This window comes from Mesoplodon bidens (genome assembly GCF_964165515.1).
Source record: "Mesoplodon bidens genome assembly, chromosome: 1".
Classification (NCBI taxonomy): Eukaryota; Metazoa; Chordata; class Mammalia; order Artiodactyla; family Ziphiidae; genus Mesoplodon; species Mesoplodon bidens.
In genome coordinates, this window is record NC_138176.1 from 140,949,963 (window position 1) to 140,967,510 (window position 17,548).

Below are 17,548 nucleotides of genomic sequence, written 5' to 3' on the forward strand. Positions count from 1 at the left end.
TGGGGCCTCCGCGCAAGCCCCACCCCCGAGGTCCGAGGCTTCGGTGCTCTTTCTCGCCGCGCTGGCTGCAGCTGCGGTCCAGGGGTAGTGGTGTGGCTGGTGGGAGCGCCGACCGCCACGCGGGACCACTGCGGGAGCCAAGTGGTACAGAAGCACAGACACACTTTACAGGGTAAAGGCGTCTCTCGGAGCGTGGAGGCCACCGAGCCAACTCCTTGGGAATTTAGCGGCGTAAAAGTCTGTGCTGAGGCCCCCTTCTGGCTTCTCCGGGTCGGGATGTCTCCTGCCTTTGGATTCTGAGCGCCCTGCTTTGTGTGTTTGCGGCTTTGTAGGGAAGTTGTAGCCACTGGGATTCTGCTCTGATTACCAAGCCCATTCTCAGGGCTTGACAATAGACTTTGCCGTTTTGTGCTAGTATCAGCTTCTCCTGCGGTCCCTCGGTTCCAAACTCCCGCCTTCCATACACCCTTTTACTAAGTCATATAGTTGTTGCAATAAACCCTAAAGGAAAGGCAATGCTGAAACTGAAACGACTAATTCCTACCAAATAATAGCTAATGTTTATGATATTCTTGCTTTACCGTGCATATGTAGGCACTTTATATGTATTAACTCATTATATCTCACAACATAGTCTATTAACCCCTAGTTTACAGATGAAAGATCAGAGGAAAAGAGTGAGATTAAATAATTTAACCAACTATTCAGTGGAAGACTTGGTAGCCGGTTATTATGCAACACGGTATAATTCCTGCTAAAACCCTCACCACAGGAATGGGGTGCCTCTCTGCTCTGGGGCTTCAGCACTGAAGGAAATACTCTTGTCTGCTTATCTTGCCTTTGCTCTAGATAATCATGAGCAGTGCTATTAACTTTGTTACCTAGGAGTTTCATAGCAGAGGCCTCAATCTTGCTTTTCTTGTTCTTAGGCTGAGTGAAGAGTTAAGATCAGTGAACAAAACAATACAAGGCACACACTTTCACAGGTGATTGGCTTGGTGGAGAAGGAATAGCATGGGAAGGGGAATAGGTGAAAGTTGGAAGGGAGGGAGATTTATGCCCAATTTGGATAACAAACCTTAAAGCTTAGATTTCTGTTTAAACGTTTGGTTTAGACATCAGACTTGAAAATTTTACCTTCATCAAAGATTGATGATGGGGCTTCCCTGGTGGCGCAGTAGTTGAGAGTCCGCCTGCCGATGCAGGGGACGCGGGTTCGTGCCCTGGTCCGGGAGGGTCCCGCATGCCGCGGGGCGGCTGGGCCCATGAGCCATGGCCGCTGAGCCTGCGCGTCCGGAGCCTGTGCTCCGCAACAGGAGAGGCCACAGCAGTGAGAGGCCCGTGTACCGCAAAAAAAAAAAAAAAAAAAAAAAAATTGGTGATGATTGTAGACAGTGATCCAAAGTATTTATTTATTACTTATTTATTTAACTGGCACATATATAACATTTATATGGGCAAACATTATTCTAAGCACTTTATAAATATTTGCTTTTAAAATTATCGTACTGATAGATATTATCGTTAATCCCCACTTTACAGATGAGGAAAGGGAGGCACATAGGGATTCAGTAACTTGCCTATGGACACATTGCTAGTAAGTTGTGGAGCTGGGATGTTAACTAAGGCTTCAGAGTCTGTGCTCTTAACCCATTTGCTAATTGGATATTTAAAAAAAAACTAAAAATGTACCTTTGAGGTTTTTTTTAAAATAAAAATCGAATTCTAGTTTCTTATTAAGGTCTGTCTTAGGTAGGAGGAACTTTTGTGTAGTTCTTTTTTAGTTCTGCAAATAAAAACACTCAGAAAAAGTATTTAAGCCTATTTAAGATCATTGTCCTCCCATATTAAATGTTGCCTTGAAAACTTTATAATGTATTTTCTTTCACTGCCTATTCCTAGATTACTTTGGGTGTTCAAATTTTGATGTGTTGTTATTATCATTTAGTTAAAAATATTTTAAAATTTTCCTTGTGATTTTTTTCTTCAGTGCATGGGTTATTTAGGAATGTGTTACTTGATTTCCAAATATTTGGTGATTTTCCAGATATCCTTCTGTTATTGATTTATAATTTAATTCTGGTTTTCACACAGAATATATTCTGTATAATAACAGTCCTTTGAAATTTATTGTGATTTGGTTCATGGCCCAGCATATTATCTATCTTGGTGAATGTTCCAAGTGAAATTGAAAAGAATGTGTATTCTGTAGTTGTTGGGTATAATGTTTTATAAATGTCAATTAGGTTAAACTGGTAGCTCAAAATCCAGTTTATTACCGATTTTTAAATTTGTTCTATCAGTTGCTGAGAAAGAAGTATTAAGATCACCTGTAATTTGATTTTGACTATAAATTTAGTGCTGTCAGCTTTTGCTTCATGAATTTTTGGAGCTGTGTCATTAGGTGCATATACAAGTAGGATTATTGTGTCTTCTTAATGAATTTACATTTTTATCATTATTAAATGTCCCTGTTTATTTTTTAGTAATACTTTTTGATTTGAATTTACTTTGATATTAATTTAGCTAAAACCAACTGTTTTATTATTAGAATTTATGTTATACCTTTTTCTGCCCCTTTACGTCTAACTTATCTTTGTATTTAAAACTTATTTCTTTTAAATGAAATATAGTTACATTTTAGTTTTCTAACCAAGCTGACAATCTTTGCTTTTAATTAGCCTTTATGGTCTGATTACATATTTTGTAATTATTGATGTGGTTGGATTAAAGACTCAAAAAGTTCCTTTAACATTTCTTATAGTATAGATTTGCTTGCAGTAGTTTCTCTCCATTTTTGTTTGTTTGGGAAAAATAAGTCTTTATTTTGTCTTTGTTTTTGAAAGCTCTTTTTCCTTAGTACAGAAGTATAAGTTGATAGTATTTCTTTTCTTACAGCACTTCAAAGATATTGTTCCATTGTATTCTATCTTACATTGTTTCTATTAGAAGGCTGTGACTATTCATTTGTTTTTTTTTCCCCCACTGTATGTAATGTACCTATTTTTCCCCTCTGGCTGTTAAAAATATTTTTTTTACCACTTATTTTCAGTAATTGGGCTTTTATTTGACTTGGTGTGATTTTCTTTGTATTTATTCTGTGTGGGTTCTTTGAGATTCTTGAATATGTAGGTTTATACTTTTCATCAAATTTGGAAAACTGTTGGCCATTAGTTCTTCAAATGTTTGTTTTTACCACCTTCCTTCTAGGGAACCAGTTATGTTGAGCCATTTAATATAGTCTTTGATGTTTTATCTCTTGCTTCAGTTTGGTCAGCTTTTATTGCTATGTCTTCAAGTTTACTGAGCCTATCTTCTGTATTCTTTATTCCACTGAATAGACATCTGATGAATTTTTCATTTCAGATAGTCTAATTTTAACTTCTGAAAGTTCCCTTTGTTATTTTTCATGTCTTTCATATTTGTTTATTCATTATGTACATTTTATTTTAAATTCCTGAGCATATTTATGATACATATTTTAAGGTCCTTGTTTGCTAATTCCATCGTCTCTGTCATTTCTAGATCTGCAACTATTGAATGACTTTTCTCCTGCTTATAAATCACATTTTTCTGTTTCTTTCTGTGTCTAGTAATTTCTGACTGAGTGCCAAACATTATGAAGTTACATTGTGAAGTTTTTGGATTTTTATTGCCTCCCTAAAAGAGAGAAAGGGAGATGAGTTACTTGGAGATTAGCTGGATCCTTTACAAGTTTGTTTGAAGATTTGTTATGGTAGGTGAAAATATCCTTTACACTAGATCTAGTTTAGCGCTACTACTAAAGTGTGGCTTTCCTGTGTACTCTATTAATGCTTGGGTGTTCAGTGAGATCTCTCCATGCTGACAGGTAGAAACTTGACTATATCCATGGTCTGTGTGAACTCTGGGAATTATTTAACATTTAGTTCCCTGGTAGTTTTTCACTGCCCAGGCTGTGGGGTTCCAGCCTAGGCATGTGCAGTATTCCACCAAAGACTTGAAAAGACCCCTCCGCAGACTTTTGGAGCTCTTTCTCTACACAGCTTCCTCCTCTCTAGTACTCTGCTCTGCAAATTCTAGCTACTTTGGTCTCCAAGATCATGTTTCTGACTCCTCAACTGAGCAAGACTGTAGGGCTCTGCTTGGTTTCTTACGCCACAGTTCATACATTGCCTCTGAGCAGGGTTCAACTCATTTTTTCACCCTCTCTCAAGTATCACACTCCTGTGCTGCCTGTTGCCCAATATGTTGAAGACAGTTGTTTCATATATTTTGCTCATTTTGGAGTCAAGCTACTTTTTCATGAGCAAAAGCTAAGTCCACAGTTCAGGTGATTTGTGGGAGCCTAATGCAATGTTTGAACATGATATTTAAAATTCATGATTTATTTCTGAACCTAAGCATCATTTTGTGAGTTGTATTGACAAACAAACAGTACAAAGTTTCTCCACATAGAAATTAATAAAAAATCTGTGATGACTTAAGAAGTGTTATCTAACTTGGCACTACTGTCAATAGAGCACAACCCCCTCTCTGTGATAGATTCCTGCCCTACTCTGAATCCTTCTGAGCCCTTCTGTATTTAATTATGTTGCTTAACTAGAAATTTGATACTCTAACAGTGAATTATTAATTAATTAATAATGAACTCCAGGAACTATCTCTCAGTAAATAATATCTTAATAGTTATATAGTTGAGGTCCTGATTTGTGCTAGACCTCCGGGAAGAGTTTTATGTAGATTATCTCTATTTCCATAAACTGATAAAAAGGATCCCTACCATTATACCCATGAAAAAAAACAGAGGCCCAAGACCTCAATACTGTTGCTAATTGGCAGAGCCAGGGTGCAAGTCTACATTAGCTTAACTCCAAAGTCTATTAACTTTTCAATATTCCAAGCAGCTGTTAACGTCAGGTGCTAAAATTCCATTACTCAGCTTCTTCTAGACATATAAGAGAATTAATCAAAATTCAGTCAGTTTTTAAGGTCAGTTAAATTCAGACATAATAATACATATTTATTTTAAATTGCATAATAATTTATGAAGAGTCTTGTAATTTCAGTTACAATAGCAAGATGATAACTTGGTATGTGCAATTCTTAGGGGTAGGACTGTGGCTATGTAGGTTCTAAAATTCTATTTTATTTATTCATTCAGTGGGTCTGGTTTTACAGATTGGATGCTTATAATCTGTAATTAGTGTGTTTTCTCGCTGTAAACAAATTTACCTGAAAAGCTAAATTATAATTAAGGAGTTAGTTTGCTCATTAGCAGAAATCTAGCCATACATTGAGCACCTCATTTGTGGAAGACAGTTTACTCTCTCTCTCTCTCTCTCTCTCTCTCTCTCTCTCTATATATATATATATATATATATATATATAATATAATATACATGTATATATTTGTGTGTTTCAAAGCTTTTGTTTATTTTTTATTGAAGTATACTTGATTTACAATGTTGCTCCAATCTCTGCTATACAGCAAAGTGACTCAGTTATACACATATAGACATTCTTTTTTTAATATTCTCTTCCATTATGGTTTATCACAGGATATTGAATATAGTTCCCTGCACTATAGAGTAGGACCTTGTTTTTAGATAGATCTTTTAACTAAGAAATAGAGTTTTTTGTTCTTTTTTTTCATTTTTGAAAATTGAAGTATAATTGATTTACAATGTTTCAGGCATACAGCAAAGCGATTGTTTTATATATATATGTGTATATATCTTCTTTTTCAGATGCTTTTCCATTATAGGTTATTATAATATATTGAATATAATTCCTTGTGTTATACAGTAGGTTCTTGTTGTTTAGCTCTTTTGTACATAGTAGTGTGTGTCTATTAATCCTAAATTCCTAGTTAATCCCTCCCCCGCTTCCCCTCTAGTAACCAGAAGTTTATTTTCTATTTCTGTTTTGTAAATAAATTCATTTGTATCACGTTTTCAGATCCCACATGTAAGTGATATCACATGATAAGAAATAGAGTTTTATAACTTGCCATATAGGTAACACAGCTAGCAAGTGGAAGAGCTGGAATTTGAACCAAAGTGTGTCTAACATCCTAAGCTGATATTCCTGACTGTTAAGCTAGACTACCTGTCATAGTGAGTGATCTTATGGACACTCCTGACCCCCTGCCTGGCATGTAACACTACCCATTATTTTTTTCTTAACTGAATAAGAACAATAGCCTTTTCTCAGTCTTGCACATTTTACATATTTTGGACTCTGAGTTTACTAAATAAAGAAAAGTTAACAGGTACTTACTTAATAAATGTATATTAAATTAGTATATTGATACATATTAGCTATTTGGGGGAGGCAAATTGATGGAAATCATGGATCATCTCAGAAAAGAACACATTTTCCTGTATATACCAAATCATGTTACAGTATCATGGGGTCCTGGACCCCCAAATTCTGCCAATGGAATTTGTTTGAGAACCTTTGCATTCAAAGGGCAGTGGAAGGCAGTTCTACTGTTTATCTCTTTATCAATATTGCTACTTTCAGAACTATACAGCCTCCACTTCCTCTTGCTGGAATCCCGATTAATAAAGTAAGTACAGGTACAAGAAAATACATAAGTTTTTCATCCATCCATTTCAGTGTTACTGATGCACTGACATGCACTAATGCCTTATTTTCCAAACAGAACCCCCCATGTCCCTCTATCCCCATCATGTTCTTCTTGGTGTCCTTCCTATCTCATTAAATTGCAACCTCTTCTTTAGTTGCTTAGGTCTAAAAACATCTAAAGTCAACCTTGACTTCACTCTTTCACTCACAGCCCACATCCAATCAATCGGCAAATCTTATTGCCTCTATCTTAAAAATATATCCCCTTCTAATCACCTCCACTTCTGCCATCCTGGTCTGCACCCCTGCCATCTCTCTCTGAATTGCTCTGATAGCCTCCTAACTGTTCTCCACGTGATCTGTCCTCTAAGACCTTAACTCCTACCCCTCCTACCCTTGCTTCCTCTAACTTAGCCACCTGGCCTCCTTGATGTTCTTTAAATACTGGAAGCACAGTCCTGTCTTTGGGCTTGGCACATGTTTTCTTACCAGGCAGGATTTTCCCCCCAGGACTGGGCATGACCAGCTCTGTGCCTACCTTGAGGTCTCTGCTAGATGAGATCTTCCCTGAATACCCCATCTAAAACAGTCCTGCCCCATCCCCACACCATTCTCTATCACCCTGCCTTGCTTTATCATATTGCTACTCACTCACTCTGGCTTCTTCTGTGTTTACTGCTTTGTTTATTGTCTTTCCTACCCCATTAGAATGTATACTTCACGAGGGCAGGAACTTAGTTACATCTACGATTGACTTCTCAGTGCTTAGATAGGAGCCTGGCAGTGAATATCTGTTGAATGAATGACTATGCATGGCATTGAGCTAGACACTGGAGATACAGTCATGAACAACACAGACACAGTCCCTGCCCTCATGGAGTTTACAGTTCTTATAGGGGAGACAGACATTAAACAATGACTTACATGAGATTTAATTATTATGGTTATAAGTGCTGAGGAGACATCATTGACCACTCTGACTGCAGGTCTTGGTGTGCTGGAAGACGGACTATCAAATATTTAATAATTTAGGACCAAGAGCCAGAATCCCTTGAATCACACAATTTTTGAAATGAAAATACAAAAGAATCAATATCATGCAAATGAGCATCTATAGTTAGAGGCAGGTTAAATAGGATTATAAAGATTTAGAGGGAGCTGACAAAGCAAGGCCGGGAACCAGACTAAAAGTAGCCTACTAACCAGATAATCCAGTGTGGCTATGTTCTTTCTATCAGTCAAGGTTACTGCAGGTCCCAGGAAAAGAAATCCATTGATAGATAGACTGGGTCAAGCTAATCATACTTGGAAGGGGAAAACAAAACAAAATTAAACATACTCTTACCCTCTTAAACTTGGGTAAATCAGAAAAATATCCTAGTATGTGTACTGTATATATAAAACAACATTTCTACTTACCTTCAATTTCAGCAAAGAGATAATTTTCCCCCGAAAGTTTTCTCGCCCAGCTCCTTTCCTCCCCAAATCTTAGGGCTCCTTGTATGTGCTTCCTCAGCTCTTAATCACGCTGTGTTATAAGCATCTCTTCCTTTGCCTGTCTCCCTCCTGTGTATAATTTTTAGGGAAAGGGCTTGCATGTGCTCACAGACGTTAGAACAGTGCCCAGCACAGTGTGGTGCTCGGGAATTATATGTTGACTGAGTTCTATGCCTTTCTGAAGGATTACTATTTCACATTGTTAAGTACTCTACACAGAAAACACAGACTTACGTTAAAAAAAAAAACAGAAATGAATTATCTCACTTGGTCACTCTGCTAGAATTATATAATAAATTATTTAGAAACAAGGTATAAATAATGGCTCTGTATCTTTACCTGTTAGTTATTTAATAGCCACACGTACCTGGCTATCAAAAGTTCCATTGCAACATGTTGAATACAGGTAAGGCCTAAGCAATATGCTGAAAAGCTCCAGTTTAGAGGAAAGTGAAAGGAAGAGAGAGCACGTTATTGTGTCTTCTTGTATCATATGCTGTAATTTTGCTCCATTTTGCCTCACAAAAACCTACTGAGGGAGGTTTTATATTTCCATTTTACAGATAAGGAAATTGAGGCTAAGGAAGGTTAAATCATTTTTCCAAGACTACACAACTAATAAGTGTCATCCCGACAATCAAAAATATTCAGTTCATCCTTAATTACAGTTTTGGAATGGGAAAAGTGCATGAAGGAAGTGTGAGAGCTAGTAAGAGAAGGTGCATTCGAGATAAAACAAATGAGTCATTCCAAAGAGGTGAAGAATTTCCTGAGTGTTTGTGTTGTGTGTGATTCATTGGGGGAAGAACTATTTTATAATGGCCAGTTCTATGAAGTTTTATGAGGTCATCAGGAGTTAAGTTGGCAGGAAGAAGAAAGGTTATTAGAATTATTGCTTCAACTCTTTTATTTAATTCATTGAATAATTTAAGAGAGTTTCAAATAACAAGCAATCCATGATGAAATGAATATCCCATGGGTGTATGTGGGAGCAAGTTCCTAATCTTGTCATCTTGTTTTATCTTTAGGTATATTTGTTTTAGTTACATCTTTCATGTATGAGGTAAGACTAGAAAAAGATTGCTCTAAATAACGCTAGTATACTTCCTAACCATAAAATGTATTTTCTTTCTTTCTTTCTTTTTTTTTTTTTTTTTTTGGCTGCACCACGTGGCTTGTGGGATCTTAGTTCCCCAACCAGGGATCGCACTCGGGCCCTCGGCAGTGAAAGCACAGTCTTCACCACTGGACTACCAGGGAATTTCCAAAAAATTGTATTTTCAACTTTTAAAAGAAAACATGCAAATTTATGACAGTAAACTAATTATTGTAAAATAAAGCTTAACTGCTATTTGTCTTTTAAAAATTATGGTAATAGTCACTTATCAAGTGTTTACCATGCTTTAGGAAGTGTAATAAATTCTTCATATTACTATATCTCATTTTAATCCTCAGAACAGATCTGCAAGATATTATCATGTCCATTCCATGGCGACTGAAACTGAGGCCCAGGAGGTTCACTACCATGCTCCAAGCCCCAGAGCTAGTGAACGATGGGGCTGAGGTTCAAACCTGGCCTGTGACTCCAAAACCTCCTCATATAAACCTAGCATGGTGTCACAGAAACCACGCCACCGAAAGGTAGGTGGCCATAGTTGGTGTAAGAGAGGCAGAGGTAAAGTGAACAATGAGTTTAAGAACAAAAGAGTTGGGCTTCCCTGGTGACGCAGTGGTTAAGAGTCCGCCTGCCAATGTAGGGGACACGTGTTCATGCCCCGGGTCCGGGAAGATCCCACATGCCATGGAGCGGCTGGGCCTCTGAGCCTTGGCCGCTGAGCCTGCGCATCCGGAGCCTGTGCTCCGCAACAGGAGAGGCCACAACAGTGAGAGGCCCGTGTACCGCAGAAAAAATAAAAATAAAAAAAAAGAAAAGGGTCTTTCACTTTAGACAACAAGTATAATTTTCTGAAAACCCTTACTTCCAGGAAGTAATATCTAAGTATATTAGGGAGGTCCGCAGAGGGTCTGAGTACTTTCATGAATGATAGATGCCAATTAGGTGATTAAGGAGCGTTTAAAATATTTCAAGGAGAAAAGTTCTTAGATGTGAAGGACATAATATGAAAGGTAATAATAAAAACTATCAGTTTTGAGCATTTATGTGCAAGTAATGTGCTAAAGGGTTTACAGGTGTGACCAACTTATAGATGAGAAATTGAATCAGTTGGTGAGAAACAACAGTGTTTCTCATGTATAGTGCTCTTTGCTGTTGCTGTTAGAGACATGTTGCTAAAATGGGTGACTTGACCTGATTTTTCATGTTCTTAGCTTCCAGATCACTAAGGCAGTGTGGTGCTCTGGGGTTAGATAGGCCTTGGTTTAGGGTTGCCTGATAAAAAACCAGAACACCCAGTTAGATTTGAATTTCAAACGAACGTCAAGTAATTTTTTAGTATAAGCTTGTCTTGTGCAATATTTGGGACGCACTTATATTGTATTTTTATTTGCTAAATCTGGCAACTCTATCTGGGTGTGGATCACAGCTAACTGACGCTATACTAGCCATTGTGACCTTCAGTAAATGACTTCATCTCCCACCCTTCACTTCCTCCTCTATAAAATGAAATAGATACTGTATCACAGTTTAGGGATTTAAATCATTTACTTAGCATTGAGAAAAATTCCTTCCTGCCTTGAGAATTTCTCTTTGTCTGTCTATTCATCACTTATTTTCCTTTACACCTGTGATTTTAACATTTATAACCATTTTGTGCTTTTTGAAATATTTACAAGTAATTTCATAGAGATGGGTTTAAGGCCCAGCAATATTACTCAGAGCAAGTGGCTTATTTACCTAAGCAGATTATGTAACTCTGCTTAAAGAGGAGCATAATATAATGAGACTGACACAATAACATTTAGCATCAAGGTAAATTGTGACACAAGTGGCCACATTGGTTAGTTTGGAGGAAGTTTACAATGAGTTGATTTATCAAAAACACACACACTAGCAGCTTAAAGGGTTGTGTTTAACTACAACATTGCAAAAAACTGTCAAAATAGTGTATTTGGTAAAATATTGATTGATGAGTGAAAAATGGAAAGAAGTCAACAAATTACAAGTGAATTACACTTATTTAACTTTATACACCTGAGAAAACCCCTTTTATCCCTAACTCTCACACATATTAATAAGCTTGGGCTGTAGCCAAGGATAATGATTTGCTGTTATTTTCATCTGTATATAAATCCGTAAATCCAATACTGACTCATGAAAATCCTCCTTTGTCACTGCCACAGAACTGTTTCTTTCCTTGGGAATGATTAAGAAAACTAGCCGTTTGTACATCTTTAAAGAAAGGAAAAAGATCAGCATATTTATTATTGAAAAAGATTAGGACCTCAATTTTGACAATGTTCGGATTTACACTATATCCCTGTTTGTTTAGGATACACCACTGACTTGCATTTCTAGAAGATACAGATATATTGCTTAAGCAACCAAAGGTAAGAACTCAGTGGCAATTACAATTGTATTTTCACATATGTTTATACCTCTATTTTGATTTATTAAAGCATCAGCATTTGCTGTGTTTTTCATGTTACATGCTTTCTAGTTACAACTGATGGTTGTATTTTTATTGATTTCTCTGTATTTTTGACAGATAAATGAATATTCTACTAAACACAGTTTTAGTTAAAGATGCTATTTTAGTTAAAAATAACAATAAATAAGGCCTGGAAATATGGTTCTGCTAATCTGAATATCACAATATAGTAAATACTACCTTTCTGAAAGTTTCAAGTTCATTTTTTAAAAAACTGAAGTATAGTTGATTTACAATGTTTACATACATTACTCACTCATGTCTTTGTTAGATGAAGCAGGCAGACAAAAGAGAATGGGGGGGCTTCCCTGGTGGCGCAGTGGTTGAGAGTCCGCCTGCCGATGCAAGGGACACGGGTTCGTGCCCCAGCCCGGGAAGATCCCACATGCTGCAGAGCAGCTAGGCCCGTGAGCCATGGCCGCTGAGCCTGCATGTCTGGAGCCTGTGCTCCGCAACGGGAGAGGCCACAGCAGTGAGAGGCCCGCGTACCGCAAAAAAAAAAAAAAAAAAAAGAGAATGGGGGGTGGTGGTAAAGCATCAGGGTGTTAACTGTCAATAAAAGACCTAATAGTTGTTGACTGCACTTTATAGCCCATAGAGAATGCACCCTCTTTACTCTACTCTTGGAGGATTTATAAATATTGATCACAAAAATAATCTCAATAATGCAAAAAAGTATACAGGCTATGTTCCCTGGTCACAGTCAAATAAAGTTAGAAATTAATAAGTAAAGTTTAAATTAAGGACCCGACCCCTTAGAAATAAAAAAAAAATGGTGGGGGGAGAAATATCAAATAACTCTTTAGCTGAAAATAATAGCAAAACAGCTATTGCAAATCTTTCTCTTTTTCATGGAGCTAATTTTTTAAGCTATGAAGTTTAATAGTGCTGAAAACTTAAAAGTTTGGATGAAATAGATTATTTTCTGCATAAACAGATGTCTAAGTTTAAATTAAAAATTAAATCGATTAAAAATTATGGACATTTTAAAAGGGGGTCCAAAAACTACCTCCAAAAAGCCACTGTACCTTAAATATTGTTTACTCGTTAATTTATTCAACAAAGATTTTATTTAGTACCTACTCTGTGCCGGTGATTGTCTTGGACAGAAAATTTGCTTTGTTTCCTACCGTGTCCCCATCAATAGGTCAAAGGGATAAGTCCACATAATGCCAGAGGCTTTCACCTAAGGTAAGACTGTGTGGGAATTAGGCTGTCATATTTTAAGTTTTGGTTATGGGGCTAATAAACAGCTGATACGTTCCTACATTCCCTTAAAGGAAAAACAGCAGGTACCTTCCCATCAGCAGACAACCACCGTGCCAAGATCTTGAACTATGGTAATATACTCTATAGTGTGGAACAAGTGTTTATAATTACACCTAATAGGTCTCAAATGTTACAAATGTTCTGAAGTACGAATCAACTTAGCTTTAACGATTCATTTAGCTTTAGCTGATGAAAGGTAACTGGTGAAGTTTAACATATATTCTTGATAAAATAGCAAATTAGTAATAAAAGAAAACTTCCTTAACACAATAAAGAAAATTTATCCGAAATCAGTGGGCAAAATAGGAGAAATTCTAGAGACTGAAACCAGCGAAGGATATAATATCTATTATTTAACAGCATTCTGTAACTTCTACTCAATACAATGAAATAAGAAAAAGAAACAAGATATACAATCTGAAGAGATAAAATTATCATTACCTGTGGATATATTATTGTTTACCTAGAAAACGCAAATGGATCAATTTAAAACTATTAAAATAAAGTTCAATAAGGTGATAGGCTACAAAATAAATATATAAATTAATAGCTGTCCTATAAATTAATAGCAGCTAGTTAGACAATATAATAAAAAATCTTATTTATAAATACAAAATTTAAATACATCGAATACATTTGACTAGAAATGTACATAGCTTATTTAATGAAAATTATAAAGACTTACAAAGTCTACTTACAAAGTAGACTTTAAAAGCCATCAGTAAATGAGGAGACATCACTTGTCAGATGATTAAATATTTTAATATACTAAGTATGTTGATTCTCCCCAAATTAATCCATAAATCTAATGAAATCTCTTTTTAAAGCACACTGTTTTCTTGGGAACTTGATAAAATTATTCTAAAGGCAATTGGGACTAATAAGTGTACACACTGTACTGTTGTAGCAATAGTAATTTAAATGTGATCATTAAAATCATGATGGAGTGTAGATGTTTATTTTTTTTATTTTTTTTAAATTATTTATTTATTTATTTATTTATTTTTAGCGGTGTTGGGTCTTCGTTTCTGTGCGAGGGCTTTCTCTAGTTGTGGCAAGCAGGGGCCACTCTTCATTGCGGTGCGCGGGCCTCTCACTATCGTGGCCTCTCTTGTTGTGGAGCACAGGCTCCAGACGCGCAGGCTCAGTAGTTGTGGCTCACAGGCCCAGTTGCTCTGCGGCATGTGGGATCTTCCCAGACCAGGGCTCGAACCTGTGTCCCCTGCATTGGCAGGCAGATTCTCAACCACTGCGCCACCAGGGAAGCCCTAGATGTTTATTTTTTGAGAGTAGTGTTTGTGCAATAAAATAAATAAGTAAAGCAAAACATTTTTGGATGTTTCTTATGAGCCAGGCATTATGTAAGGTGCTGGAAACATAAAAATCAGAGCTCACTGGTACCTGCTCTCAAGTCTGGTGGGAAAGACACTGATAATTGGATCATGATAAAATAGTGGGTCGGTGCACTCATGATAAGTGCTCCATATTATGTGAGTGCTGAGGGGAAGCCACAAGCACCCAGGCATCCTAGTCCCAGCCATTAGAAATATTTGCTTTTTTCTTCATCCCTTACCTTCCTCATATGCTGTTTCTTCTGCTAAGAATGCTCATTTCCTCTACTACCTTAGCAAAGGTAGTACTCATCCTTCAAAACCCAGTTACATATTCCCTCCTTTGGGAAGCTTTTCATGAATCTCCCAACTCCACAGAGTTGGCCTTTGTACACATAAAATTGTCATATTGAATTTTTATTACTTACAGTGTTCTCTTGTTAACTTCTTTAGGGCTGGAATCCTGTCTTAGCATTCCATCCTTCCTCTTTTCTTTCTCGCCTTCACAATGCAGCAAGCTACATGACACATAGCACATGCTCAACAAGTATTGAGAAGCAAAAATATTAATTTTTTTAATGCAGAATACAATTTATTCTACTTTTTACTTCGAAGTCACAGAAATGACATCCATATAATTATAACAGCTACTCTACATTTTCAAGTTCTCAATCCAAACATATAGATTAGGACAGGTCACTTTATTGCTGGCAGCATTCATGGAAGGGCCAGTTTCCTCATCAAAAGACAAAATAGGGCTTCCCTGGTGGCGCAGTGGTTGAGAGTCCGCCTACCGATTCAGGGCACGCGGGTTCGTGCCCTGGTCCGGGAAGATTCCACATGCCGCGGAGCGGCTGTGCCCGTGAGCCATGGCCGGGCTGCTGAGCCTGCGCGTCCGGAGCCTGTGCTCTGCAACGGGAGAGGCCACAGCAGTGAGAGGCCCGCCTACCGCAAAAAAAAATAAAATAAATAAATAAATAAATTTGATTGGGAGCCAGGCAGTGCTGTACTCACACATCAGCAGAATTATGGAAGTAAAGGAGCAGTCCTTTTTTTTTTCCTTTTTAGAGTAGCAAAGGAATAATATAAGATAGCCTGACTTGTGAGCAGCCCCACATGAGGGTGCATAAAAATATTAATTAAGTAAGGATTGGATTATGTTATCTTCAAATTGTTTCAAGTAAAAATATCAGCACTTTTAATGTGTTCTTTTGGGCATAAGATATAGATTTGTAAGAAAAGCAGGAAAAAAATTATCCTAACTTTCAAATACTCATTGTGACTGACAAAATTTCTGTGTTATTAGAGTCCAGGGGACTTCCAAGTGCTGGGTTCTAAGTATTTATTTGTCTTTTTATATGTTTACTCACCTTTACTGTTTCCATCAAAAGTTTGTATTTGCTTTGTCCCAGGGGATATAAAGAGAAAAAGAAAGTTCTCTGCCCTTAGGAAGCTTAGAGAAAAATTGGGAAAGTGGGACATTCATATGAAAACATAGATGTATGTACAAGGAAGTAAATGCTTATGGCTAATGGAGTGATTTCATATATGGTCAGTACATATAATGGATGGAAAATCACAATAGATTTTGTGGAAGATGGAACCCTAAGTTAGACTTTCCCAAAAGACTTCTTATCAGCATGCATTTCCTGAGAAATTCCATTATGGAACAAATATTTGAGTGAGGTACCCTAACATAAAAGGCAAGGAAACCTTCAGGTAATCAGAATTTATTAATTTTTATGGTCAATTTTTAGAATTCAGAATACTTCTGATTCAATGGGGAAAGTGGGAAGGATAATACATTAAGGCTTCCACCCATTGTGGAAAGTCTTCATTCTTACCCTTGATTAGTATAACATATTGATTCTAGAGAAAACTTTCTTTGATGATGTAGGGTCTTGCAATGCCCCAGGGTTATAATATATATGATTTTATTGTTATAATCAATACTTTAAATTTATTTGAAAAATTTTCCTAGTTCTGGTCACTAGGAATGGAGTAGCAATTTTTGCTCTTATCATGCTTACTTTTTCTGGCATTTAAATCACTCTGTTCTATCACCGTGTTTTCTTGTAAAATGTTTTGACTAAAGAAAGCAGTCTGGAACATATATTTGGTTATTCGATGGTTTTGTTAATCACCTTTTGATTAACTGAGATTTTGCTTAATGATGGCTGCTTTGTAAATTTTCTGTAGATTGTAAAGGTGATGATAATGGCTATGATAATAATGACCTCCTTAGTGAAATTGTTCTTTCTGAGAAAGTGTGTTTTCTCTGTAAGTTGATAACAATTGGCTTAACAGCCCAGACCCATCCTTGTGTTTGCTATGGGCACACATAGCAACAGTATTGTGTCAGTTCTATTTTAGTCTTCATGAGAATTACAGTTTGCTTATGATCGTCTAACGATAATAATTAAATAGTTGCTTTGACAGATTTGACTTCTCAAAGTGATAGTTCAAGGAGGGAGCGGTTAAAGAAAGATTATTTTAAGCATGTTAGCTCTCTTTGTCTCCATAAGAAAGTTGACGGTTGTCTCTCTCTCTCTGAGCTTGGAGGTTATATAACAACATCATCAACTTGCATTTGTATAAATCTTCACAGCCTTCAATATTGCTTTGTGAATATTTTTCATTAGCTCCCCATAGAGAATCATTATAGTAGGCAGGGCAGGTATTAGCATCTCCACCTTACAGAAGAGGAAACTGAAGCTCAGAAAGATCTCTGTCAAGGTCTCGCTGGCAATTTGGTGAAGAGCTGGGGCCAGAACCTAAGTGTCTGCCAAACAGGGGATGGTTGTTTTCAGGCACTGGCCGCCTCTCTGTTGCAGAGTCAGCAAAGCCTGTTCTGGATGGTTACACAGCTCTGGGAGCATTGTTAAATAGTAAGAAATAACCTTAGCTCTGCAGTTGGATACTGAGATTGGGCAAGGACTGGAAAACTTTATTTTAAAGCAAAAATGCAGACATTACTTATTTTTGCTACTAAACAAAATCCCATTTAAAATACTACCTTTTTTTCTCATTGAAAAATAAATTAGGAGAAAATACAGAAGAATACAAAGAAGAATGCAAAAATGATGATTCCCATCACTAAAAACTTAATGTTTAACATTAAAGTGTTTATCCTTTCCATGCACATATGCACAATTTTTAATAAAACAATATGATGCTATAAATAGTGCTTAACAATCTGCTTTTTCTGCTTAACAGTATATTACAAAGATTTCTAGAAGTTGTTAAATAATGTTCTTTTGAAGAAAAATA

The 17,548-nt window shown here is 36.7% G+C and overlaps 1 protein-coding gene across 1 annotated transcript in view; it reads left to right on the plus strand.

Annotated features, from left to right (window-relative positions):
* The first annotated feature begins 102 nt into the window (after positions 1-102).
* CNGA1 (cyclic nucleotide gated channel subunit alpha 1) overlaps positions 103-17,548 on the plus strand; it is a 42,670-nt gene continuing 25,224 nt past the window's right edge. The window contains exon 1 of the mRNA XM_081250374.1: positions 103-172. The gene's annotated coding sequence lies outside the window, so the exon portion shown is untranslated. The remainder of the gene's footprint in view (positions 173-17,548) is intronic.